We start from the raw sequence: 25,796 nt of genomic DNA, 5'->3' as shown, positions 1-25,796 counted from the left end.
ATAATGTGGGACCTCCTCATCAGCAAAGACTACAGACAAAAATAGATAATACCCATGGGATTAATCGCAAATCAACACTGTTCAAGTGACAGGATTCATGACACTTGAGGTTTTAAAAATAATAAAAAGCAAAGCCCGGGGAAGAAATCCCTCCATGCCTTAAAGTTACAAGTCACACCTGGCAGCAGAGACCTCCATCAGAGGCTATATTGCGAAGTAAAATTACTGGCACTCAAAGGGATAGGTCAAAACCCTAAACATGGCAGGAAACCAAAGGCAAAATCATGATCCAATGACAGATGGCAAAGGCCTGTCAATGCCTGGAAAATTACACGGTGAAATTCATTTCTGACATTTCATTCGCACAAGAATAACAGGACCCTGAAGTTAAACAATGACATTCCGAAAGGAAACACCTCTGTAGGTGACACCTTTTGCATAGTTCAGCCTCCAGGGCATACACCCACTCAAGTAGCTCAGCTGTGTGTGCGAGGACAGGGTGCAGGGAGAAGGGAAGGAGGAGACAGGGAGAGAGCAGAGAAGCCAACAAGAGGGAGAGAAAGCCACAATCAAAGCCAAGGGGGGATGAGGGTGATAGTTCATTCCTGCTCCTTCCCAAAGGACTTGAGTCGTCACTACATAGAATTTTTTTTAAGTGACATTTGAAAGGTGCTGCAATCATTCATTGATTTGGGTTCTGTCTGGCGTTTAAATGTAATATTTCAACCAAGAGTTCAAACCATGGGAATCTGGGATGTTTCCATGAGAAGTAACCAAGTCAGACAGTTCCTATGGTCAAAGAGACCCTGTCGAAGGCTAATTTTATTGCTCAGGCTCAGGGGCACCAGCCCTCCAAGCTGTTCCATTCCTCCTAGCAGGGAGGTACTAAAAGGAAACAATCCTTCAATTGCAGAGAAATCCAGTGAGATGGGGGAAGGAGTGAGGGAGAGAGGCAGGGGCATTATGTATTGAGGAGCTGTTTTCATTGACCAACACAGAAAACAAAGGAAAGTGGTTTTTTTCTTTTTTAAAGGAAATGGCAAAAAAAAATTATTATTATTTTTTTAATTTATTTATTTTAGTTGGAGGCTAATTACTTTACAATATTGTAATGGTTTTTGCCATACATTGATATGCATCAGCCATGGGTTTACATGTGTTGCCCATCCTGGTTTTTGTGATGAGGAACCCAAGAAAAATTGTGCCCCATTAAATTTCAAAGGCAGACTCTAAGTTTTAGCTGCTAATTTCTGTCATGTTACCTTCCATTTGAATGATGATAATTATTTTTATTAAGATTTACTTTAAACTTGTTTCCAAATGGCTTCAACAATGGATTTTGAGTATACTAATATAATGTACTAGAAATCAGCTCCTAAAATATAAAAAGCATCAGGAATGATTTCTCATCTTTACAGTATCACACATACCTACACACACACACACACACACACACACACACACACACACACACACTCCAAAAAGTTTTACTTTTGTTTTCTTCTTTAGATAATATACACAACTGCTTAGAAGCCCAGGTGATACTGAATGGGTCATGCACACACATAACTATTTTAAAAAGGTGATTTACACACACCTATTACTTCCACCTGAAACATCAGACTAGAGAGACTGAGTTTCCCCAGTGAGTCTCAGAAACACAAAACAGGATGTTTAATTTGTTTAAGTTTCCAAAGCAATTTACTGGAGACAAAAATAAAATACCGTGGCATTTTGCTGGCATCTTAAAAAAAGAAACCCTGTCTGAGAAGTACAATGAACCTCATGAGATCTCCAACACGAATTCTCTATTTGTATGCTCACATCCTTTTATGACTTTGTTCACTGAAGAATAGTTTAACATATTCCAACCCATGCACTTAGAGAAAGAGAAGCTTCCAACAAAACAGGTCTTTTTATGAGGCAGCCCCCAAGGTCTCCAACAGCTAAATGGGCTCAGACAACCACCCACACCCACCTATTCCAGCCTCGGTAATCAAGAGATTCTGTTCCCTGAATCATCTTAATTTGAGTAGAGTTTGTATTTAATGGAGTTAGAGCACCACGCCAGCATCAGTTCTGAGTTTAAACATCTTTAAAGAAAACTTCTGTATGTGTGAGTAAGGTACTGCCATCTATGCTTTCATTATTTTAAAATGAACCTTGAGAAGAATGATTTTTTAAAAAGACAAGAAATTATTCATCTGCAACCCCTGGCTTCAACATTGTGCAGAGCAGCCCAAGGAGGTCAAAGGCAGGCATAGTCTCAAAATGGTAGGTTACTTGTTTTTTTAAACCTGCTTTTTGAGGTTTGCACTTGATCTGCTGCCACTGATGCCCTACCATGCTGGAAAACTTTATTTCCCTGCTTGAGAGTGAGTTCTCAAGTTCTCTGTGGGTCTATCGATTCTCTTACCATTGCAGTTAAACGTCAGCACGAGAACCCTCAAATGTACAGGGTTCTCTGTTGTACTGCTTCTGCTTCCTCTAACTTGATTCTCAACTTACTAGATGCTTAATAACCAAAGATAGGATTTATAAAGGAATTGTCGAATGATGTGTCATCTGACATATCTATGCTAAACCACCAGTTATTCCACACACACTTTAGAGTTCTTTGATGGTGAGCAACAGAAAATTACTCTGGCTAATTCCAGCAGAAAAGGACTGTATCAAAAGGGTATGGTGGAGTTCACAGAACAGATAACCTGAGGATCTAGCATAAAAATAAAAAAAGTGGGAACCCAGAAAGGTTTCAGGAGGAGGTCTAGCTAACAGGACCGTCTGAATGAGGCATTGCTCCTAGAATAAATGAGTTTGACTAATTTGGGGGGGGGGGTGTTGCTTATACCACATCACTGATGTTTCAGGTTCCCAGAAGGGAAAGTCAAGTTGGCTCAGACAGGGTCTATCAACCTATGCACTACTGACATTTTGGATCAGATAATTCCTCTTTGGAGGTGGTTATCTTGTCCATTGTAGGATCCTAAGCAGCATCTCTGGCCTCTACACGCTAGATGGTAGTAGCATCCTCTATAGTTGTAGCAACCAGAAATGTCTCCCGACATTGTCAGGCATCCCCAGGGAGAGAAACTCATCCCTAGTTCAGAACCACAGGCTGAGACTGAATCACAATATTGACCTCCTAATGGCTTAGGTAAGGCCAGGCACCTTGATGTAGAATCCCATACGACAAAGAGGGAGCATGGATACGTCTCCAAGAAGAAAGTTGGATCCTGTTGCCAAATGATTGGGGCATTAAGGCTCACTGTCCATTTCCACATTAGTAAGCAGAACATTACGGTAGGGTATGTTTTCTAGTCCAATGTATTCAGAAAACAAGGGGAAAAAAAGTAGAACTTAAAGAAACTTCCAAAAACAGATGGTGGAAAACATAATCCATCAGAACGCCGTATCAGTCCTTCACAGTGCTGTGACAGCATCCACGTGCTGGAAAAGCACAGTCCTAGTGAGGTGGGTCTACTTTTCCATTTTTATTCACATTCTCCGTGGTCCCATGTGTTTTTAAATCCTGCCAGATCTTTTTCCAGCTCCTGGTATCTATGGGCTTGTGGTAATTGACATGGCTAATTTAAGGGAAACTGATTCCAAATCCCAGAGAACACTCAATGTATCTCTCTATTAATTAGCCGGTTAACTCTGTTTGTTCCAACATGGTGCTAATGAGACCAAAGATACAAATGCAACCCTCATGCCATATGGGCTTGTTCAACAGCCAGCTTGGAGCCCCACTCCCATCGGCCAACTGACAGATAGATGTATATGGCTACTGGCCGGGACATGGGCTGATGGGTAGGGGGTGGTGGGTGGGAGAGAGAATGGATGTGTCCTGACCGGTCCATCCACACTGCTAGGAGCACCTCATGTGCCAGGCTCTGCCAGGAATGGGGTCTCTTCTCCTCACAGAACACAGAGCACAGCACACACCCACCACAGCACCTCTTCCCTAACAACCCAGCGTGGGTTCACTTCCCTTTCCAGCTCACACCTACTCATATCAGGTTCCTTTGCTGCTTCCCTTCCCTTCTCTTCATTCACATTTCTTAACAACTGAAGTGCAGAACTTCATCTCCAACCTGCGCGGACTCTAAATTCTCTGATCCTACCATCGGCAGCAAGACCGGGCTTGTCTCTTCTTCCATTATTATTTCTGACAGCCCCAAAGAAATCACTTAATATTCATTTCAGCCTCCTTTTTCAGACAGTCTTAAAAATCAATTTAAAAATTTTTCTTCTTGATCCTGTCATTTAGCACCTAAATGGCCCAAACTGATTACTTGGGAGCCTTAGCGTTTCTCCCTTCTTCCAGGATGTCAGCTTCATTTTGTGAGTCTTTTCTGGTGTGATTTAAGTTGGCTTTCATTTCAGGGTTGTTTTTCACCGAGAAACATGAATTTTTTAAGCTATATTTGTAGAACAACTTTCAATTATCCTTTAAAAAAAAAAACGCAGTAAAGAATAGGCAAAGCACTTTGGCTGAGAGAAAACTCCATTCAATGGGTGAAAAAAGAAAAAAAAAAAAAGACTTAAAATTACAATTACTCTAAAACCATCAAGAATGCCAATTTAAAGGCTCTACTTTCCAAATAGTAAATTAGTAACAGTAACATTATCTTATTTATTAATAAAAAGAGGAGTTAAAATAGCCATTCATAATGAGACACTGAAAGCTGCAAGGAAGCTAAGAACAGGGAGAAAGAGGTCTGAGGTCTGAAAGAGAAGAAAAGGTAACAGCAGCTCTCATTAAGATGAAAAAAAAGTTCTTTTGTCTTTGCTACCATTCTGTGAACAGCCTAGAGAACTCAGTTATTGTTATTGTCTGCCCTTCTCCCTTGATACAGTTTTTGTTTTTCAGGTTGTCTTTAATTCTTCAAGTAATATTATTAGAGAACAGGAGAGGTTGAAAACCACCAGGAAGACCAAGCAAGGAAAAATCTAACTAAATGAAACTTCTCCAGAGCGTTTTATTCCCTAGCCTGTGCTTTCTTCTCTTAGGAAAGAAAGGATGATTTTTAAACTAAGGAAAGCTGCACACAGACATGACATTAAAAAAGGGTTCTGGACCTTTTTTAAATAGTCCTCCAGCTTGATAACCAGAACCACTTTTTTTTTTCTTCTCTAACCTCTTAAGAATCTCGGCTCTATTTGTAATTCCACCAGCTTGTTATTTATATTATTGCAATAGCCTGACAGACCTCCCCTCATCACAACTCTGCCCTGAAAAAAGAAAATATCTGCTAAAACGATGAGGGAACAAAAGCCATCGGCATGAACTGCAAGATGCAAAACAATTGGATTTTTCTTACAGGATCAAAGAGTCAAAAATCATTCTTTCCAGGACTGTGGAACATCAAACATTGGACTTAAAAGTGTCACCTCAGGAATTAACAAACACCAGCATGTGCATCCAGCCCTAAACCACTTTTTGAGACCAAAGATAAATTAGGGGAACCCATCCACATCACAGTGAATGTCATCAAACGGATTTTGAAAAGGCACGTGGACTTGTGGGGAGAGCACCCGGCATCTTTTCTGCTTGCCAAACATGTAGTTGTCCGTGCCGAGCAAGTCACCTTCTAGTGTCACCAGGAAGCCACTTACAGGACAGACCACAGCACAGCCCTGGCTTTTAGGCTGATTGCATGCAGTCAGCCCATGACTATAATGGAGTAAAAACCACTGACCACAACCAAAGAAAGGTGAGAGTACTGTTGCTTGAATGTTAAGTGAACATCAGCACTGCACTGACTCTCCTCCTACAACACTGCCTCCCTGCTAAGAGGTCATGTATCTCCATGGACGTGCAGGTAATCAGGAGATGCCTTGTCAATGAGAAAAGTAGGAATTGTTTAGATTACAGACTTTTTCAATAAATGACTTTATCTTTGAAGACTGTGGTGGCAGCTGAGAGAATACAGATCTTCAACTAAGTCATACAGTGAGAACAGATGAGTACTGCATCTACACGAGAATTTTCCCCCCAATTCTGCCAGACTTCAAGCAAAGCTGATAGAATATCCATCCATACATTCAAAATTAGGTTATGATTCACTTTACCAAAGGTCCATTTATTTTACTAAGGGATTTACTTCTAAATTCTCACAAATAACATTAGCTCTTTGAATGCATTTCTAATTAAATTAGAATTATAAGCATTTCAAACTAGACTCACCCTTCAGAGACAGAATATCTGAACTGCTCGTGTAATTAACACACGTACCCAGGCTAACAGGCCGAGAAATAGGACCCTGCATGGGGATGACACACCCTTAATCTAATGATGCTGGGCTTTTAGCCCACTGGTTGTCATCTCACGTTTCCTTATGATGCTCCAGCACTTGTAGAACTGTCTTTGATTCCAATAAATGAGTGTAATGCAGACTTAATGCAGAATCACACAGCATTTTCATCAGCAGGTGACTTTAGGGCTCACCTATCAAAATGTTCCTCCAAGGCTCAAGGCCCTACGGCACATGTGTGATAGACTCACTTAAGTATATCCACTGACAAGAGATAACTGCCTTCCAAGGCTCTATGTGTCACTCAGCCACAATGGCACACGACCGTGTGTAGAACAGTTAACACTGACAGATGAACAAGCAAAGTTCTACCGTATATAAACAAGGGGACAAGGGGAGACCATATTTTTTATCTTAGTCGTCTGTGTTCTGCTGAAACACTCGTTTCCCAACCCTTCCATTGCAAATATTCTAAGTAACTTCACCCACATTTGAATCCCTTCCATTACACTGTTCTTGGAATTATTATCTAAGTTATACAAATGGCAGCACCAAAACTCCCAAATACTTATGACAAAATTCTTGTAAATCATCCATCAAGTTAAAACAGCACATTCATTCACCTAAGGAGACAGTGTCAGGAGCCTCAGGGAGACACAATGGAGAAAAAAACACTTTGGATTCCATGAATGCTTTAAACTTTCGAGTCTGGCATTCTCTACTTGGGAGCAGATCCTGGCCAAGAGTTCCACAGACTAATAATTAATCGCCAGCTATTTGTGGAAGGCCTTTTTGGGCTAACACTGGGCTAGTTGTTGTGATGAAACAGAAAAAAATATGTATCAGACATGGTTCTTTCCCATCAAAGATCTTCCATCATCCCACTGGGGAGACAAGACTAATGTACAAGGTAAAGGAATATATCGTTAAACTAACATTTGTTATGTAGAATTGAAATAGAAGAGGGATAATGCATGGATTTGCTAATTATACTTCTGTATCATACACATTAGGCCTGAATTGCTAATCCCTCGCTTAAACTGACTTCAAGGCTATTTCATCAAGCCCTTTCTTGATTCTTCCACATGTTTAGCTGACACCACTTCATAAGTGTGGTTCCTTACAGAACACACTGATTTGGTGGCTCCTCTAGCTCTTCCCCATTCATGCAAAGCAAATATGGAAGTTAAACACTTTCAACATCAACCCTGCACAAGTTTTCCAAATTTTCCATGCCAACATGCAAATAAGCTTCCAAAAACTAAACAGCATTTTCATATAAATAGATGTTAAGTGGTTTTAAATACTTACAAACAATTCCTTTCATACCCTGTTGATAGATTTTTTGCATAATGTTAACAGGGGGGAAAAAAATAACAGGAAAAGAAAAATAGCCCAAAGTGAGCAGCAACTGAAAGCCTGAAAGAAAACACAGAAAAGAAATACACGTAAATTGTTTGCATGAATCCTTAGTCTCCCTCTTCTTAGATTTTAGCCTTACAGGGTTCAATTTCACACTAAACACAGCAGAGATGTCTGAGACAAACGAGGGAGAGAGTAAATCGTTTAATGTACATTTTAGAAGAAAACAACCCCATTCTTTTCTGAGCAAATTCACTTCAACTTCCTCTCCTCTGTGGATGAATAAAAGCATTTTAAAATAAAAAGTTACCATAAATTTTGATGTTGTAAAAAATAAATCCCTCAGACAGTTTGTGTAGCTTCAGGAGTAGAAAGCTTCCAACGCATTTATTCTAAATGTAATAGCAGACTCTACAAGAATACACTGGGCACTAAATCATAAATAATTTATATGCACATTTCATACTTCATTTTTTAGGATAACTGGGGCCAGGAGTGCAATCTCTTGAAAATACAAAGTTTTAGCAAATAAACTTTTAAATGTGTTTTAAAAAATTAATGGGTGCTGTCTGACTCTGTCTGGAGTTATTACTTAAAACTAGAGAGAACAGAGAGATTTCTTTTTAAGTAGGGGGCAAATTGACAACACTGGATTTAATTCTTCCTTTTATAAAAATTTAAAATATTATAAATGTTAATCACTGAAAATATAGAATACCATAACACCTCAAGGAATATTAAAATATATGAGGTAAAACTACTTCAAGTTTGGATCCCAGGAATCACAACTGCAGACTATGAAGAGTTCCTTGGCAAAACTGAAGGAACTTGAAAAAAAAAAATTTTTTTTTTGAGACAGCTGTGCCCTCTGGAGGCGGCGCTTGGGAATTGAATAAATCTTTCCTAAACCGACAACAATGACTTTTCTAAAGAATTGAACAGGCGCTTGGAAATGCAAAGAAGGCTCAGAAGGTTTCATTCATGTTCCTTTCTTTGTGTCAAACCAGTTTTCAATGAATACTAATTTAGAATTTCAATTTAGAAATGTTCAAATGGGTGCAAAACATTTTGGTAGAAGGGATTAAAAACTGGTGTTCAATATCTGGAATACAACGATTAGGGACATGCTGAATATTATGAAAGGAAAGAGCGGTAGTTCCAAATCAAATATCCTCAAACCTCTTCTAGTGAACACTGCATGACTGCCTTCCCCCTTCAAACCATATTTTCCAACACTCCCAGAGAAAATCGAATCATCTAGACCAGCAAATGAATGCGTTCTACCTTCTCAGAACAATTCACCACCTCCCGTTCATTTTCCTTTTGTCCTGTAGGTTTTTACTTCATCCCTAAATTTCCCCATCTGGGGAATATATTATTCCAGTGAGAGAAGTAAGAGGTAAGTATTTCTCGTTGAAGTGTTAGAGATAGACATCAATAAAGTTACAATTTCAATTGACAAAAATCTAAAATTAAGGATGTAATTATGGAGAGGGGATCAAAAGCAAAACAACCCCAAAAGTAGTCCTTACAAAAACAAGAACAAAGCCACCAACTTTTAAAGAGAGAATAAAGACATCTTTTTGGTTGTGAATCTGCCTTGGATGTGAGTGAATGTTGTATCTCTTTTGTAAAGAACTGGGAAGGAAACTAAAAGGATTGAGTAAGGCTGGTGCGCGGGGCGAGAGTAGAACTACTGCACATCGGAGTGTAAGAGATTACACCCGACTACCCTGAGCACACTTGCGTTGACAGGCGGGACTGCAACAGAAGGTTCTGGAAAATGGATGCAAACATTAATTTGGCCCTCACTTCCGGTTAATTTGGACCACGCTCGTGTTACAGGTTCTGACCATTGGCCCAAAGACAACTTCACTCCCCACCTCCCGCGTCCTCGCTCCTCCTCAGAGGGAAGTCAAGGAGCCAAGATAAGGAGCCGGAGTTCTAGAACCTCAGCCCTGTCGGCTTCCCTCTGCCTCTGGTTCCGAGCCACCCAGGCAATTGTTAACTCTTCAAGTTCTCCTGCCCCTTGGTCGAGCGCCCATCCAGACCCCGAAAACTCACAAGTGATGTCCAGGTCCCATTTAGGGAACGGCTCAGCACCTCCAAACGTGAAAGCCAGCACTCAGGCCCCACAGCCAATGAGGGGGACCTTCGCCGTGCGCACCTGCGCATCCGCAGCAGCGGGCCCGTGCGCCACCTGAGCGTCGCCGACAGAGGGCGCCCGCGGGCCCGAAAGCCGTCGTGGAGGTCCACCCCGGGGTAGCCAAGGAGCCAGGGAGATGGACTACTGGGTAAGGAAATGGACGAATATTTTTTTAAGACATGAGGAACTTAAAAAAATTTTTTTTGTTGTTGTTGTTTTTAATTTTATTTATTTGGCTGCACCTGGTCTTAGTTGTGGCACACAGGATCTTTCGTTCTGGGACACGGAATCGAGTTCCCTGACCCAGCTCCGTGTTGGGAGCCTGGAGTCTTAGCCACTAGAGCACCAGAGACGTCTCTAAACTTCTTGACTTCTCTGAACCTCAGCCTCTTAATCTAATAAAATAGTGATAACCCTAATATCTAAGCCATCGTGCTCATGTATTCATGTATTCATTCATTCACTCAAATATGCCTTGAGGTCCCCATATGTTCCAAGCAATGTTGTGGCACTAGGGATACCCTGACAACCAAATTGGAGCCAGCCTCTGCCCTCTGAGTGTACATTCTAATGGGATTAACCCAGAGCAGCCTAAATGATGTCATGTGTGCATGTAGCCATCTTAGCCCAACTCCTAGAACATGCTCAGTCTTTGGAAATTGTTAGGAGTTGTTAGGAGTTATTAGGTGTTTGAATCTACATCAACTTCATCCATCCAACTGTGGGAGAGAGGGTTTGTTCATTCCTGGCTCTTCCAGGGGAAAGCATAGCCTTCTTTACCTTAAGTTAATAGATCAATGGTAATGGAAGGGATGGGCTTCCCAGGTGGCTCCGTGGTAAAGAATCTGCCTGTAGTGCAGGAGACTCAGTTTCAGTCCCTGGGCTGGGAAGATCCCCTGGAGGAGAAGATGGCAAATCACTCCAATATTTTTGCCCAAGAAAGCCCATGGGACAGAGGATCCTGGGGGCTACAGTTCATAGGGTCACAAGAGTCGGACATGACTTAGCCACTAAACAACAATAACAAATACCATAGACTGGGTGGCTTAAACAAACAAACAAATTTATTTCACATCATCCAAGGTCAAGGTGCTGGCTGGCTCAGTTCCCAGTGACAGCCCATTTCCTGGTGTGCAGATAGATGCCTTCTCATTTTATCCTCAAAGCCAGAAAAAGAGATCATCTCTGTAGTATCTCTTCTTTTAAGGGCTCGAATATCTCCATGACAGGCTCTACCCCTTGGAATTACCTTCCAAGGCCCCACCTCCTAATAATGTTACATTGAAGATTAGGGCTTCAGTGTGTGCATTGGTGGGGGGAGGACACAAACAGAACATGCATACCAGGGGATGGGAATCTTTCAAGTCATCTTAGAATTCTTCCTGACACAGGAAAGGATAGAGGAAAATAAATCAAGAAAGCATAAAGCTATAGAACTGTGCTAATTTATGGACACCAGATACCTATCTAAAATAACCATTGTCTAAATGTCAAAGATGCCTCCAGTACCCAAAATATCTGCCTTCCATCCAGTCTTGAGCCCTCAGCCCTCTCCAACCTTCTCATTCCCCTCCTCCACCCCCTGCATGAGTGAGAGTAAGAGCCAAAGCTGGAGCTCAGAGGATAAAGGGTATTAACTGGGGGCCATAGAGAAGAAAGGCCACTGACACCCACCCCACAGTGCTTCTGGCCTGGCAGCAAGGCAGCAATTAGAAGTGGTGGGTCAGCAAGACACAGCAAGCCCAACTTTGCCACTGACTCACTTTTTACCTTTCAGTCTAGTCACTGAATCTCTATTTTGACATCTGTAGAATGAAAACAGGGGTTCTCTCAGAGTTGTAAGCATTGGATGAGATAATACATATCAGATGCTTTACACAGCACCTGGATGGTAAAAGTAAAATAAATGGAAAAAAAAATAAAACAAGAAGTAACTCAGAGGAGGAGGAGTTGTTATTTCTCATCGTATCTACTAGGGGCTCAGAATGGTGCTGGGAAATGTGAGATTTACAGATTTCCATAAAGCCAGAGAGAAACAAACAGATGCCCTTTCATAGAGAGATGAATTATAAGCACAAAAGTTCTCTCTCTCAAGGACTTTTCACCCAGGACATGCAAGCATTTGTTCTCTTGTGGTGTTCAAGCCAGGCCTTTGGAGGTCTGTGTTGCCTCAGTAACTGGCAGATCTAAGTACCTGGACCAGATCCAAGGTCCCTAAAGTATCACACAGAGAACACTCTACTCACAGGACCCTCAGTCAGTGACACTCAGAATGTTCAGCCTACAACCAGAACTGGCTTCATTTTCTACAGCCAAGTATGAGTAAATACCAAATGACCCTGTCTTAGAGGAACTGGTGGGGCCAGAGACTGCAAACAATGCTGTATTATTCTCCTACTGCTGCTGTAATAAATTACTGCAAATTTAGTGGCTTCAAACAACACGCATTTATTCCCTTACAATTCTGGAGGTCAAAGGCGACGCTGGGCTAAAATCAAGGTGTCGGCAGGGGTGTGCTCCCTCTGCAAGCTCTGGGGAAGAATTCGTTTCTTTGCCTTGTCCAGCAGCTAAAGGCTGCCTGCATAGCTTGGCTCCTGGACCCACATCACTCTTCATCTCTGCTTCTGCCATCCCACCTCCCTCTTATAAGGACCCTTGAGGTTATCTGTGGGCCCACCTCAGTAATCCAGGATTTTCTTCCTATCTCAAGATCCTTAATTTAATCATATCGACAAAGTCACTTTTGCCATGTAAGAATTTGTGATACTCATTATCACGGACCGGGATGGTGCTATGTATGGATTTTTAAATTTGTTTTATATACCAGTACTCACAAGTTTGGGGGTGTTAGGACATGGAAATTTTGAGGGGCCATGATTTTGCTTATCAACAAGTACCTATTTACCTGAGTCAGATGCCTGTATTTTTCTCCTCAAATGGTTCAGGAAAAAACTTTTCCTCTCTAACCTGATCAAGCCTATAAACAACTTGGAGTTTAAACACATTTTCATTGAAGTAAGTTTGTTGATGTTTAGTAAGAAAAAGGTACTGTGCTCTGGACATCACGAGAGAATGTGCTATGTGCTCAGTCGTGTCTGACTCTTTGCAACCTCAGGGACCGTAGCCCACCAGGCTCCTCTTTCCATGGGATTCTCCAGGCAAGAATACTGGAGTGGGTTGCCATTTCCTTCTCCATTATGAGAGAATAATTGGTCAGTAAAATCTGCTTTTAAGTGCAACAAATCGGCCAACATTGAATAAGATTTGAAAAGAGAACCTATATTTTAGGAGAATTCTAGCAGTCTTTTCTTCAATGTTTGCAAATTGTGATGCTCACTAACACCTGTGTTGCCCCACTCCATTTCCAACCATTCTTTAAATTGACTTGATACTGCATTTTTTTTTTTGACAATTCAGTGACAGCCACAAATTACTTCACTGTTACCGTGGTAACTAAGGGATGTCCAAAGAGAGAAAAAAATAAGATTAAAATAAAAGGGGGAAGGAATAGTCTAAATTGGCATTATTGAATCATTGTCCAAGTGTAGTCGGGTATCAGTTGGTCAAGCTTTGGGAGTTTTTCCCAGTAAGGACCCCCTGAATCACTCAGCCAGCAGGGGAAGTTGCTCCTATGAACAAGAATGCTTGTCTCCTGCAAGAAGCAATGGTTCAAAGTTATGGAACCTTCTACTCTCCCTTACTTATGCATCTCTTTTATTTGGATCATCTCCTTTGTTTTTCATCTCCTCCTGCTTTTCCCCTTCTGAACACATTAGTTACTATGGAAACATTGGTGTGAATGTCAGAAAGCTCAGCTCAGAAATGCCTCATAAAGTCAATTTATAGAATGGTCTGACATTTATCTCATGTTTGGGAAATTTAAAGAATTTATGATATTCATGACCATGGACAGAGGTGGGTGGTAAACACTGTGCTATATATGGATCTTAAAATTTGTTTTATATACACTGTGAAAACATCAGGTTCTGTCATTTTAGGGGAAGAATAGCAACAAAAACAAGAATCCGGTTTGGGATTTGAAATTGGATTCATTTTCCATCAGTTCAGGAAGGATTTCCACTTTCTAAGTTTATAAGGCTGACTGGAATCTCTTGGGTCAAAATAAATGCTTTCTGAAAAAAAAAAATTATGGCTGGCTTATTTTTTAAACTTTAATCTGACAATAAAACAAATGGCATTTCCCATAATAATGTACACAGGGCAGCTGCAATATTAGTTAAAGGCACAGAAATGTTAATATCCATGCTGTAAAAATTCCTACTTCACCATGGGGAATTTCAGAGTTAGTGTTACCCTATGGAATAATAATAATAATAGCTAAAGTTTATAGCACACTTACTATGTGTCAAACCCCATTCTAAATACTTTACACATATTAATTCATGAGGTCCTCAAACTAACCTGGTGAGTTAGATGCTACCATTACACTTACTTCACACACAAGAAAACAAGTACAAAGAGGTTAAGTAACTCATCCAAGAAAGTGGGTGAAGCAAAGATTCAAATGAAAGCAATTGGGTTCCAGGCTGTATATTCTTATGGTCTGAGGAGGAGTTCAGTTTAGAGTCAATTTTGATTTTAGACTTGTAGGCTCGTATATATTTTGGTACATATAAAAGAGTAATAATGTTTCGCTATATAATTGGCAGGAAAGTTATATGATCAGCAGGAAAGTTATATATCAGCTGACCAAATCAACTGATATTAACTCCACTGTATTCCATCAGAAGAATTTTAATTACAAAGGAAATCCAGTGTCAACCCATGAATGTCTACATGAATGCTTTGCCACCCAACATTCCCCATGTCCTCTGGCAACAGCTCCCAGTTTTTGTTTGACAAAAGCCCACCTGCTCAGCTCATGTGCTTAACTCTCCTGATGCCAAAGTGGATCACATGACCAGTCTAGACCAATCAGCCCATTTCATCTCCCTGACCTCAGTGACAGATGGCATGTGACCAGATCAGAGCCAATGAAATGCAAAAAGATTTTTTCTGGGAATGCTCCAACAGGAAGTGGGGCTCTTTTTCTTCCCTAGAAAACTTAACTATGAAATGACCTGCCCTACCCATCTTTGTCACCACAAAAGAGTTGGCTTAGAGCATACAGAGACAGAGAGACTGAAACCTCTGGAATAGAAGGTATGTGAAAGATTAAGAGAAACCAGCTAAATGACTTCATTTGATCCCTGAGTACAGCATTGTCCAAAATCTGCCTGCTAGACTTTTCAATTATTGAATCAATAAGTCACTCCGACACCAACACCTTCCTTAAAAAAAAAAAAATCTAAATGCATTTGAACTGGCTTATAACAAACAGAAAAGACTTAATAGACAAAACATGAAGTGTCTGTGTCCTTTGAGGGGAAGACACTACATCTTACTCACTTTTTTGTTAGCAAACAAACATTCCCCTATCTGAGATTCCAAAATCCACAAACCTATGAAAACCAGAAGTCCCTTTGTAACTCATTTGGTATCAAAACATACATGGCCTGCATAGACATGAGGCTGCCCATGGTCCTCACTTATCCCACGTAAAGTGACTATTCCTATGGTTTGCTAAGGAACAACTAGTGTGTGTGTGCTTATAGGTTGCTGCTACAGACCCTGCCAGGATGGTCAGACAGTCTAAGGACAAACTCTTAATTTTATTAAATCAAAAAATTATAAATTCCAAAGCTCCAGTTTCAGATAAAAGACTATGGACTTAGGGACTTCCCTGGTGGTCCAGTGGTTAAGACTTCACCTTTCAATGCAGGGGGTACAGGTTTGATCTCTAGTTGGGGAGCTAAGATCCCACATGCTTCCTGGCCAAAAAAACACCCGCCAACACATAAAACAGAAGCAATACTGTAACAAATTCAACAAAGACTTTAAAAATGGTCCATATCAAAAAAAAAAAAAGGACTGTGGACTTAGAGTCACAGGATAAATTGAAGAAATAAATTGATTGAATAAATGAGTGCTTATTCTCTGAATAGGATGGAATCTGAGTGAGCTGTCACTCACTATTGTTAAGAACCACAGGAGTAAGTCATTCATTACTCCTTGAAGGTAAAAGTATGCTTGCATATGCTAGACATCAAATCAAACATCAGACTGATAAACACCTGAACAAAGTGAAAATTCATAGGCAAAAATTTCATTATGAAAGCAAAAGAAGTTGAATGTCTCAAAGAATATTATCAATAGCTTCAAGACCGGAAAATTTGGATGAACAGAAAGAACCTGCTATCTGACTCCATAACAAGTTACACCACACTGTATGTGCTATCAACAATAACTACAAGATGTGAAAGAAATATGAGTACATGTGGCTACAACATTGACTAAATCTTGAAATCCATACTCTATGTCCATGGGGGATTCATTCTTAAACTCTTCTGAGTCCTCACATTATACATATAAAAAATGTCATTTATTTTTTATTTGAGTGCAGCCAAGAAAATTGTTATGCAATATCAGAAAGAGTACTGGAAACTAATTAAACACTACCTTCAAAATAGAAAATTTTGAGATAATGACTCATCTGTTTTCCTTTTTACATCCAGGACCTAAAACAGTAAGTACTACACAGTAGATTCTTAGTATGTACTTTATTAATAAATGAAATACGTGCTACATTCTGATACCTCTGCCATCTGACTATACTGACAAGTCAGTGGAACAACTGACAGAGGGAGGCAGAAAACTCACAAACCAAAAAGCCTAAGGATGGTGAAGTATATTCGTAGGAGTGAAATTGCTGGGTCATTTTTTCCTATGTTTAACTTACTGTGTGCTTAGTTGCTCAGTCGTGTCCGACCCTTTGTGACCCTATGAATGTAGCCCACCAGGTTCCTCTGTTCATGAGGATTCTCCAGGCAAGATTACTAGAGTGGGTTGCCATGCCCTCCTCCATGGTATCTTCCCAACCCAGGAATTGAATCCAGGCCTCCCACACTGCAGGCAGATTCTTTACTGTCTGCACCACCAGAGAAGCCCAAGAATACTAGAGTGGGTAGCCTATCCCTTCTCTAGAGAAACTTCCTGATCCAGGAATTGAACCAGGGTCTCCTGCATTGCAGGTAGATTCTTTACCAGCTGAGCTACCTGGAAAAGCAAGTAACTTATTAACTTGAATAATTGCTAAACTATTCTCCAAAATTGCTGCATCATTTTATATTTTCACCAGCAATGTATGAGGGTCCTAATTTCTCCACATCTTGGTCAGCACTTGTTATTTCCTTTTTTTTTTTAAAATAAATTTATTTATTTTAGTTGGGGGCTAATTACTTTACAATATTGTAATAGTTTTTGCCATACATTGACATGAATCAGCCATGGGTTTACATGTGTTCCCCTTCCTGGACCCCCCACCCACCTCCCTCCCCATCCCATCCCTCTGGGTCATCCCATTGCCCCGGCCCTGAGCCCTTGTCTCATGCATCGAACATGGAATGGTGTTCTGTTTCACATATGATAATATACATGTTTCAATGCTATTCTCCCAGAACGTCCCACCCTCACCTTCTCCCTCAGAGTCCATAAAATTGTTCTATGCATCTGTGTCTCTTATTCTGTCTCGCATATAGGGTTATCGTTACCATCTTTCAAATTCCATATATATGCATTAGTATACTGTATTGTTGTTTTTCTTTCTGGCTTACTTCACTCTGTATAATGGGCTCCAGTTTCATCCATCTCAGTAGAACCGATTCAAATGTATTTTTTTAATGGCTGAGTAATATTCCATTGTGTATATGTACCACAGCTTCCTTATCCATTCGTCTGCTGATGGACATCTAGGTTGCTTCCATGTCCTGGCTATTGTAAACAGTGCTGCGATGAACATTGGGGTACACGCGTCTCTTTCAATTCTGGTTTCTAGTACAGCCACTATGGAGAACAGTGTGGAGATTCCTTAAAAAACTGGGAATAGAACTGCCATATGACCCAGCAATCCCACTGCTGGGCATATACACCGAGGAAACCAGAATTGAAAGAGACGCGTTATTTCCATTTTTTAAAAAATTATGGCCATTCTGATGGATGCAATGGACCATGTGTTGTGGTTTTGATTTGCATTTGCCTAGTGAATAATGATACGGAGTATCCTATCATATGATTTTTAGCTTTTTATATATATCTTCTTTGGAAAAATGTCTATTCTAGTCCTTTGTCCATTTTTAAATTGGGTTATTTGTCACTTTGCTTTTGAGTTGTAAGAGCTCTTTATATATTCTGGACACTACACCTTTAATAGACATAAAATTTGCACTTCGTTTCTCCAGTTTTGTAGGTTGACATTTTACTCGTGTGATGGTGTTCTTTGATGCACAGATGTTTTCAGTGTTGACGAAGTCCAGATTATCCTTCTTTGTTATTGCTGCCTTTGCTTTGGTATCATATATAAGTCATTAAAAGAGGAAAAAAATTATTTCCAAAGCCAAGGTCACGAAGACTTGCCCCAATGCTTTCTTCTAAGAGTTTTAAAGTTTTAGCTCTTAAGTTTAGGTCTCCTGAGTACTCATTTTGAGTTAATTTTTGTAAACAACACGAGATAGGAATCTAACTCCATTCTTTTGTGTGTGGATATCCAGTTGTCTCAGCACAATTTGTTAAGGAGATTGTTCTTTCCCCCAATGAATGGTCTTGGCATCTTTGTCAAAAATTAGTTGACCTCCAATTAAAAATAAATAATTTTAAAAAATTTTTTTAAATTCCATCCTTTGAAAAATATACAAAAAAAAACACAGTTGACCATAGATATACGGGAACCCTTATTATCCCTTATGCAGATTTCTCTTATGAACTTCAGACCTATATGTATCCATCAGGCCATACAACACAAAACACCTCAACATTTCCAAAGTAGACTTCATGGTCTCCAACATCCCCAAACGTGTCCATATTCCACTGTTCTTTCTGGGTACCACCATTTATCTAGCCAGGGAAGCTGGGAACATTTCCCTTTCCTTCACTTTCCATATCCAACTCCTGTCAACTGAGACTCCATAATTTATCTTAAATCTGTCCAATTCTTTCAAGCTCCTCTGCAATTCCTTAGATCAAATGACTGTGGTCTACTCTGCACCATTAAAAAGGTCACCTAACTAGACCTGCATCTATTCTTATACTTTTTTACTCTATTATTCAGGGAATTTTTAAAAAAAGACAAATCATCTCCCTCTTTCTCTCGTTCTCTTATCCCCACTTCAAGCCTGTGCTATGCTGTGCTTAGTTGCGCAGTTGAGTCCAACTCTTTGTGACACCATGGACTGTAGCCCCCTCCTGGCTCCTCTGTTTGTGGGGATTCTCCAAGCAAGAATACTGGAGTGGGCTGCCATGCCCTCCTCCAAGGGATCTTCCCAACTTAGGGATCAAACTCAGGTCTCCCAGATTCTTTATCATCAGAGCCACCAGGGAAGCCCCCATTTCAAACCTACCTAGTTTTAAATTTTTCAATTTTCTCCCATTGTTCATAGGATAAAGACCAAAATGGTAATGTGTCCTGTAAAGTTCTGCAGGACCTGATTCTGAATTTCCTCTTCAGCCTGATATACCACTCTTTACCATTCACTCTTTACCTTTATCTTTTCTCCTACTCAGCTTTCAGGTCTCACCTCAAATGTGACTTGTTCAGTTGACCTCTGCTAGATCAGTTCTCCTTGCCAATTGTTATTTTAACATTCTGTATATTTCTTCTATGGAGCTTTACACAACTTGAAATTAAAGTATATGTGAGACTATGTCTATTCCTCACTAGATTTAAAGTTCCATGAACTCCACATTTTCTAGCCTGGAAATTTCAAGACCCTCCATCATCTGACTTTTGTAGACTTATTCACAACTATGATTCTTCACATTCTGATAAAAACCAGTAAAAATTATGTCATTGTAGTCTGTCCACACTACTATTTTCCTGTTTTCTCTTACCCTATTTTTCTACAATTATTTTACTACTTATTCTAGTTCATTTTCACTCTTCACTCATTAAGTTTAATCCAGGGAGTACCTACTGTACTCCCCTACAGGGATCAAGTCCTGTACTAGAGATAAGGGACCAGAGATACAGAAAAGAGTAAGCCATAATTTGTGATACAAAGAAAGCAAGGAAACAGGTATATAAGCAAATAGCTGTAACTCCAGATAAAAGCTCATATGAAAAAGGCTTCTAAAAATTATCATGGGAACAGAGGTGTTTTCTCTGAGAGAGTCATCAAAACTCTACTACAGAATGTGTACATTTAGCTAGGTCTTGAAAAATGAGTAAGAATGGGAAAGGAGAGGTTTTCAGAAATAAGCATTTAGCAGTAATAAATTGTAATGAAAGATAGTGACATGTTTGGGAGCAGCAAGTGGCCCACACTGTGGTACACAGGGCTTGAGAGGGTAAGACTGGAAGGTGAGATTCCAAATTTAAAGCCCACGACACAGCTGACAACCACAGTCTTGAAAAACTGCCCCTTTCCCTCACTCTGAAAGATAAAAGTATAACTTTCTAATAAAACATTGATATGAGAAATGTGTGGTAAGATAAAACTCTCTGGTGGGAAGATTCTAGGGAGGCCCCAGTGTGTAACTCCCCAGAACACAGCTCCCTGGTGTTCTCACTGTGTGTAATCCCTTACCCTTGAGTGTGGGTGGAGCCTGTGACTTACTTGGAGCCAAAACAATACAGTGAAGGTGAAGAAATCTTGCCAATGAAATTAACGTCCTAAGTCAGTTGGTCAATTGACCAATTAGAAGGAAATTATTCAGGTTGCAGGAGGGAGGAACTGACTTATTCAGGTGAAATCCCTCAAAAGAGAGACTGGATGTCCCGTGAAGCAAGAAACTTCACTTGTGAGGATAATGAGGTAATTAGCCATGGCAGAGAAGGTAACAAAGAACTTTGGGCAGCCAGCAAGTGATGGCCAGCGAAAAGTGGGGGCTTTAGGCATGCAGCCACAAGAAAACAAATGTTGCCAACAGCCTGAATGACCTTGGAAATGAATTCTTCCCCAGTCAAGCCATTCTTGATGAGAATGCAGCCCTGGCCATCACCTTGATTATCACCCTGTGAAACCCTGAGCAGAGAAGCCAGTTGTCCCATGCCAGACACATGACAATAAATTCTGGATTGCTTGAAGCTGTTAATTTGTGGCAATTTTTCATGCATAAATAGAAACTAATATACATTTTAAGCTAGTGAAGATGTTTTTGTTGTTGCTATGTGTTTCTTACTTATTTTCCTAAATGGCTTAAATACTAAATGAATGATTGAAAGAACATGTTGGGTAGAACAAAATTTAAATGCTTTTGTAGCCAATTCCCCAATAAAGTGAAGTGACTATTGAATGCTTTAATTTGATTTGCTCTACAATAGAATGTGTCACTTCCGCCTCCCACCACCACCCCCACCTTAGGCTTTCATTCTTAGCAATTCCTTTGGCTTTTAGTTTGTTGCTTTCAGATGAAAAAAAAAAAGACAGCAGTTTTAAGGATCAAAATGCAACCATAAAAAAACAAACAGAAGAGCATACTTACTATACAATACACAACAGCACACGAAAGAGTCCACAACCTATCCTGCTGCAATCCTTCCTCGCCTCTGCTGTCTGAGTCAGAGTGTTCTCCTAGGATTAATTCTATCACAGGAAGTTAATGACCCGGCATCAAATAAGTCATTGCTGTGACTGATATGGTCAATTTATATATAATAAAAGCAAAGAAGAGATTCAGAGCCACTGTAATAATTTAAAATAAAGATATTATGCTTCAAGTTATAAAGATTGGCATAAAAAGACTGTTCATCTTGCTTATAAAATAAATTCACAACTAGCATCATAAACATATATGGTATAAAATGTCACTTTATAACATTATTTTTAATCGAACTTGTATGCTAGATTAGATAAACGTATTTAACTGAACCTAATTTTGTTAAGAAGCTAACATTCCCTATACAAAAATCTGGCAAAGATAATTATAAATTTATATTGCTATGAAAATAGAATTGAAACACTGAAGTAAAATACTAGGGGGAAAATACAACACTATATGAAAGGAGTAATCCTTTCTGACCATCTTTCAAACAAAAGATGGGTCCATATTCAAAAACAAATCACAGCAACTCACATCTATAGATATTAAAGGAGGGGATGTTCAACAGATGTTAGAAACTATTAAATTTCTCTTCATACCTTTAATGTTTAAAACACTTTGAAAATTAGGGCTTACAGGATAATTATTAAACCTTAAAAAGCCTTCTCCAATCAATAGTCCACTTAATGTGTAACAGGTAGCTTCTAGATGCATTCCAGTTTAAATCCACTATCTTTTTGATGAAGCTCTTCTTATTTCATTCTCCAAATAGCTTTCCAATCTTTTGACGGTTCAGGCCTGGTGTTTTCTTACCTGGAAGATTGAACAGTCTCCTAAATGATGAATGCTATGATCTGAATGTTTGCATCCCCCCACATTCATACATTGAAATCCTAACCCCCAAGGTGAAGGGTTAGGAAGTGGAAGCTTTTGGAGGTGATAAGTCATGAGAAAAGAGCCCTCCTGAGTAGGATTAGTGTTCTTATAAAAGAGGCCACAGAGAGATCCTTCACCTCCTCTTCCATTTTAGGACAGTGAGAAGGTACTTTCTATGCACCAGAAAGCAGGACCATATTTGGTCCTTGATCTTGGACTTCCCATCCTCCAGAACTGTGAAAATACATTCCTGTTATTTCTAAGCCACCCAGTCATGGTATTTTGTTACAGCAGCCCAAACACTACAATAACATCACTGCCCTTAATCTAATTCGCTCAAAACCATTCTCTTCACTGTGATCTGAATCATCTTTCTAAAACTGGTTGTGTCACATTCATGATTAAAAACACTTGACTGGCTCCTCCAAAGAGAATCCTATACCTCAGTATACTCCCAAGACTCCTGATGATCTGACAAGGCTCATCACTGCAATTCACATCCTGTTTCCCCTGCTTGGCCCTGGCAGGTCCTATGCCTATTTCCAGCCTCCCGTCTTAGAGGTACATCTTCCTCCCTCTCCACCAGGTGTTTACTCACCTGTAATCCTCAGTTCAGGACTTTTATCTCCTATTTCCTCTAGGAAGCCTTCTCAGATACTACTCTCAGATTGCAACTAATACCCCTCTCTGCTGCCCTGTGCATATATCCCATTCCTCACTCTTAGCACATGAGTATTCAGTTTCTGTTTTTTTCTGCTCAGTGAGTGTGCTCTTCAGTATGATTCCCAGTGCTTAGCACATAGGACATGACCACTAGTCACTGAATGAATGATGAAAAAAATGAAGACGAGGAAGCGGAAGTGAGTCCTGTCAGTTGAAACATCTCTCCTGAAGCACAGTCAAGAATGGAATCTTCCATGGGAGTTGCCCAGACACAGGGATAATGCCTGAGAGTATTATCTACCACTAATCCTGAGAGAAACCCCAACAAATCAAACTTCTAGATTGTTGTTGTTGCCCAGTCACCAAGTCATGTCCAATTCTTTGCAACCCCATGGACTACAGCATGCCAGGCTCCCCTGTCCTTCACGGTCTCCTGGAATTTGCTCAAACTCACATCCTCTGAGTCAGTAATGCCATCCAGCCATCTCATCCTCTGTCATCCCCTTCACCTCCTGCCTTCAATCTTTCCCAGCATCAGGGTCTTTTCCAATGAGTGGGCTCTTCATATCAGGTGGCCAAGTATTGGAGTTTCAGCTTCGGCAACAGTCCTTCCAATGAATATTCACGGTTGATTTCCTTTAGGATGGACTGGTTTGATCCCCTTGCCTTCCAAGGGACTCAAGAGTCTTTTCCAGCACCACAATTCAAAAGTATCAATTCTTCAGCATTCTATGACTCCCTTCTTAGATCACAGCTTTGTTGCACCCAAGAGGCATGGGTAACTCAATGAAGCTATGAGCCATGCTGTGCAGGGCCACCCCAGATGGACAGGTCAGAGTGAAGAGTTCTGACAAAATATGGTCCACTGGAGAAGGAAATGGCAACCCATTCCAGTCATTCTTGCATGGAGAACCCCATAGACTGTACAAAAAGGGATATCCTATATACCCACTCAGATCACCTCACACCCACACTCAGAGGATGTGCTATTCTGCTTTCAAATTTACAAAGCCAAACTAGCACAAAATGAATGTCAGTTACACTTACCTAACAAAGCTGAATATGGTGGCCACACTTAAAAGAGTCTGCACACTTTCTAACAAGAGTAGAAACAGAGCAGTCAGTCCCCTCATTCCATAATCTACAGGCAAACATCCCTCTGTTTATTGGATAAATTCTAAACTCTTAGTCATGTCTTACAAAGTCCTTCATGATCTAGACCACCTTCCTCTCCAGTCTTCTCTTGTACAAGCTTCTTTGTGTCGGCCACATCCCAGAAGTTCCCTATTAAATTTAGGCAACTTTGTTCTTTGCCAAAGTCAAACTTTGCTATTTAAAGAGAGTTCAATAATGATAGCAATATTTAGATATCCAGATATTCTTCAGTTTCTTTTTTGGCAGATAAAGATTTAGTGTGTATGATCATCTTAAAAAGTGAGAAATAAAATGTTCTCTCATATCACTAGTATTCAAATAATAGAGTAGGTGTCTTTTGACATAAGACGTGCTTCAAACCAAATTTTGAAAAGTTCAATTTGTCTGAATGCAAAATGAAGCATAATTGATTTTTGACATTTTAAGTGAGCTGGTTGTCAGCTTTCACTTGAAAGGGACCCACAGTATCTACATATCAAGGGCATGTCAACTATCTTCAACCATTATTGTCATTTTTCTATGTTCATAAATGTATCTTACTACTATAAATACTATTATTTGACATGTGCAAAGAAGGAAGAATTATGAACCAAATTTCCAGTTTATTGCAAATATCATAAACACCATACAGAAATAATTTATAGCAATCCCTACCTGTTTTCCAATTATTCAACAATGGATAAAATTAGATGAGATGATATTGAACCTCTATGAAGTTCAAGCATCACACCAGGTAGTGCATCTACAGAAAGTTTTCCAAAACTGCCTCTGCCTATGAGGAGAGAGACCTAGAGACAGATCATTCCAATTCTTTAAGAATTATAATGACAGGAAATTAATTTTTAGACGCATGGAAGAGAGCATGATTACCTTTAGGTCATGGAAAAATGTCACAAAAGAAGCGACATGTGATAAGTGTCCTGAAGGGTCTGTAGGGGTTTGTCAGGTAGAAAGAAGGAAGTAGTTGCCCAGATCTATGAAATGGTATGGTACTTTCAATTTCTGCCCGAGATTGAAATATCTGGGGCAGGGTGTGCAGAGCAGCAGGAAGGATGAGAATGTCATGCCAAAGATTACATGTGGTCTTTTTCTGTGGACAATGAGATTTGCCTTTTGGGTGAGGACAACACTAATAGAAGTGTATACAACAGATAAGAATAGAGGAAGACCCAAAGTCTAATTAAGAGGCTCCTGTAATAAATCTCAGCAAAGTATGAAGAAGCTCCAAATCACAGCAGCTGGAATAAAGGTGAGCCAAGATGTTTATCAGTTATCTATTGCTGCATAATAAACAACCAAGAAACTCCCAACGGCATACCATGATAGGCATTTGTTCCCAGAGATCTAAGGGTCTATTGGGCTGGATTAAGCTGGGTTTGGCTGAGCAGCTTGGTTGAGACACCTCTGCATCTCATCTTTCTTGGGACCAGTAGCTGTCCTGGGTAGCTTTTTGTGTTTAGTTTGTTTTTTAAGATCCATGTCAGGGGTACAAGAGAGCAAGTGGAAATATGTGAGAGCTCTGAAAGCCTGGGTTTGGAACTGGCACACCATCATTTCTGCTTTATTGGCCAAATCAAGCCACATGGCCAAACCCATCACAAGGAGGGGAAACATATTCCACCTCTTTAGTAGAAAGAACTGCAATGTCAAAGGGCAAAGGGCAGGAATACAGCTTGGAGTTTAGGAGTGGTGACAAAAATGCAACACACCACACTCTGGCCTCCAGGCCACAGTAATTCATT

At 40.1% G+C, this 25,796-nt stretch overlaps 1 long non-coding RNA gene across 1 annotated transcript; it reads right to left on the bottom strand.

Moving 5' to 3' along the window:
- Nucleotides 1–10,810: 10,810 nt before the first annotated feature.
- Nucleotides 10,811–24,027, bottom strand: LOC145546959 (uncharacterized). Its single transcript, XR_014083417.1, has 4 exons — nucleotides 23,947–24,027; nucleotides 21,304–22,173; nucleotides 11,539–11,652; nucleotides 10,811–11,035 (listed from the first exon to the last, which is right to left on the bottom strand). It is a non-coding gene; the product is annotated as an uncharacterized LOC145546959 (long non-coding RNA).
- Between the last annotated feature and the right edge of the window lie 1,769 nt (nucleotides 24,028–25,796).

The sequence above is a fragment of the Giraffa tippelskirchi genome, chromosome 4 (assembly GCF_054371585.1).
Source record: "Giraffa tippelskirchi isolate mGirTip1 chromosome 4, T2T-mGirTip1v1.2.pri, whole genome shotgun sequence".
Lineage (NCBI taxonomy): Eukaryota > Metazoa > Chordata > Mammalia > Artiodactyla > Giraffidae > Giraffa > Giraffa tippelskirchi.
The sequence above is the reverse complement of the archived record's forward strand: the minus strand, read 5'-3'. Positions and strand labels throughout refer to the sequence as shown.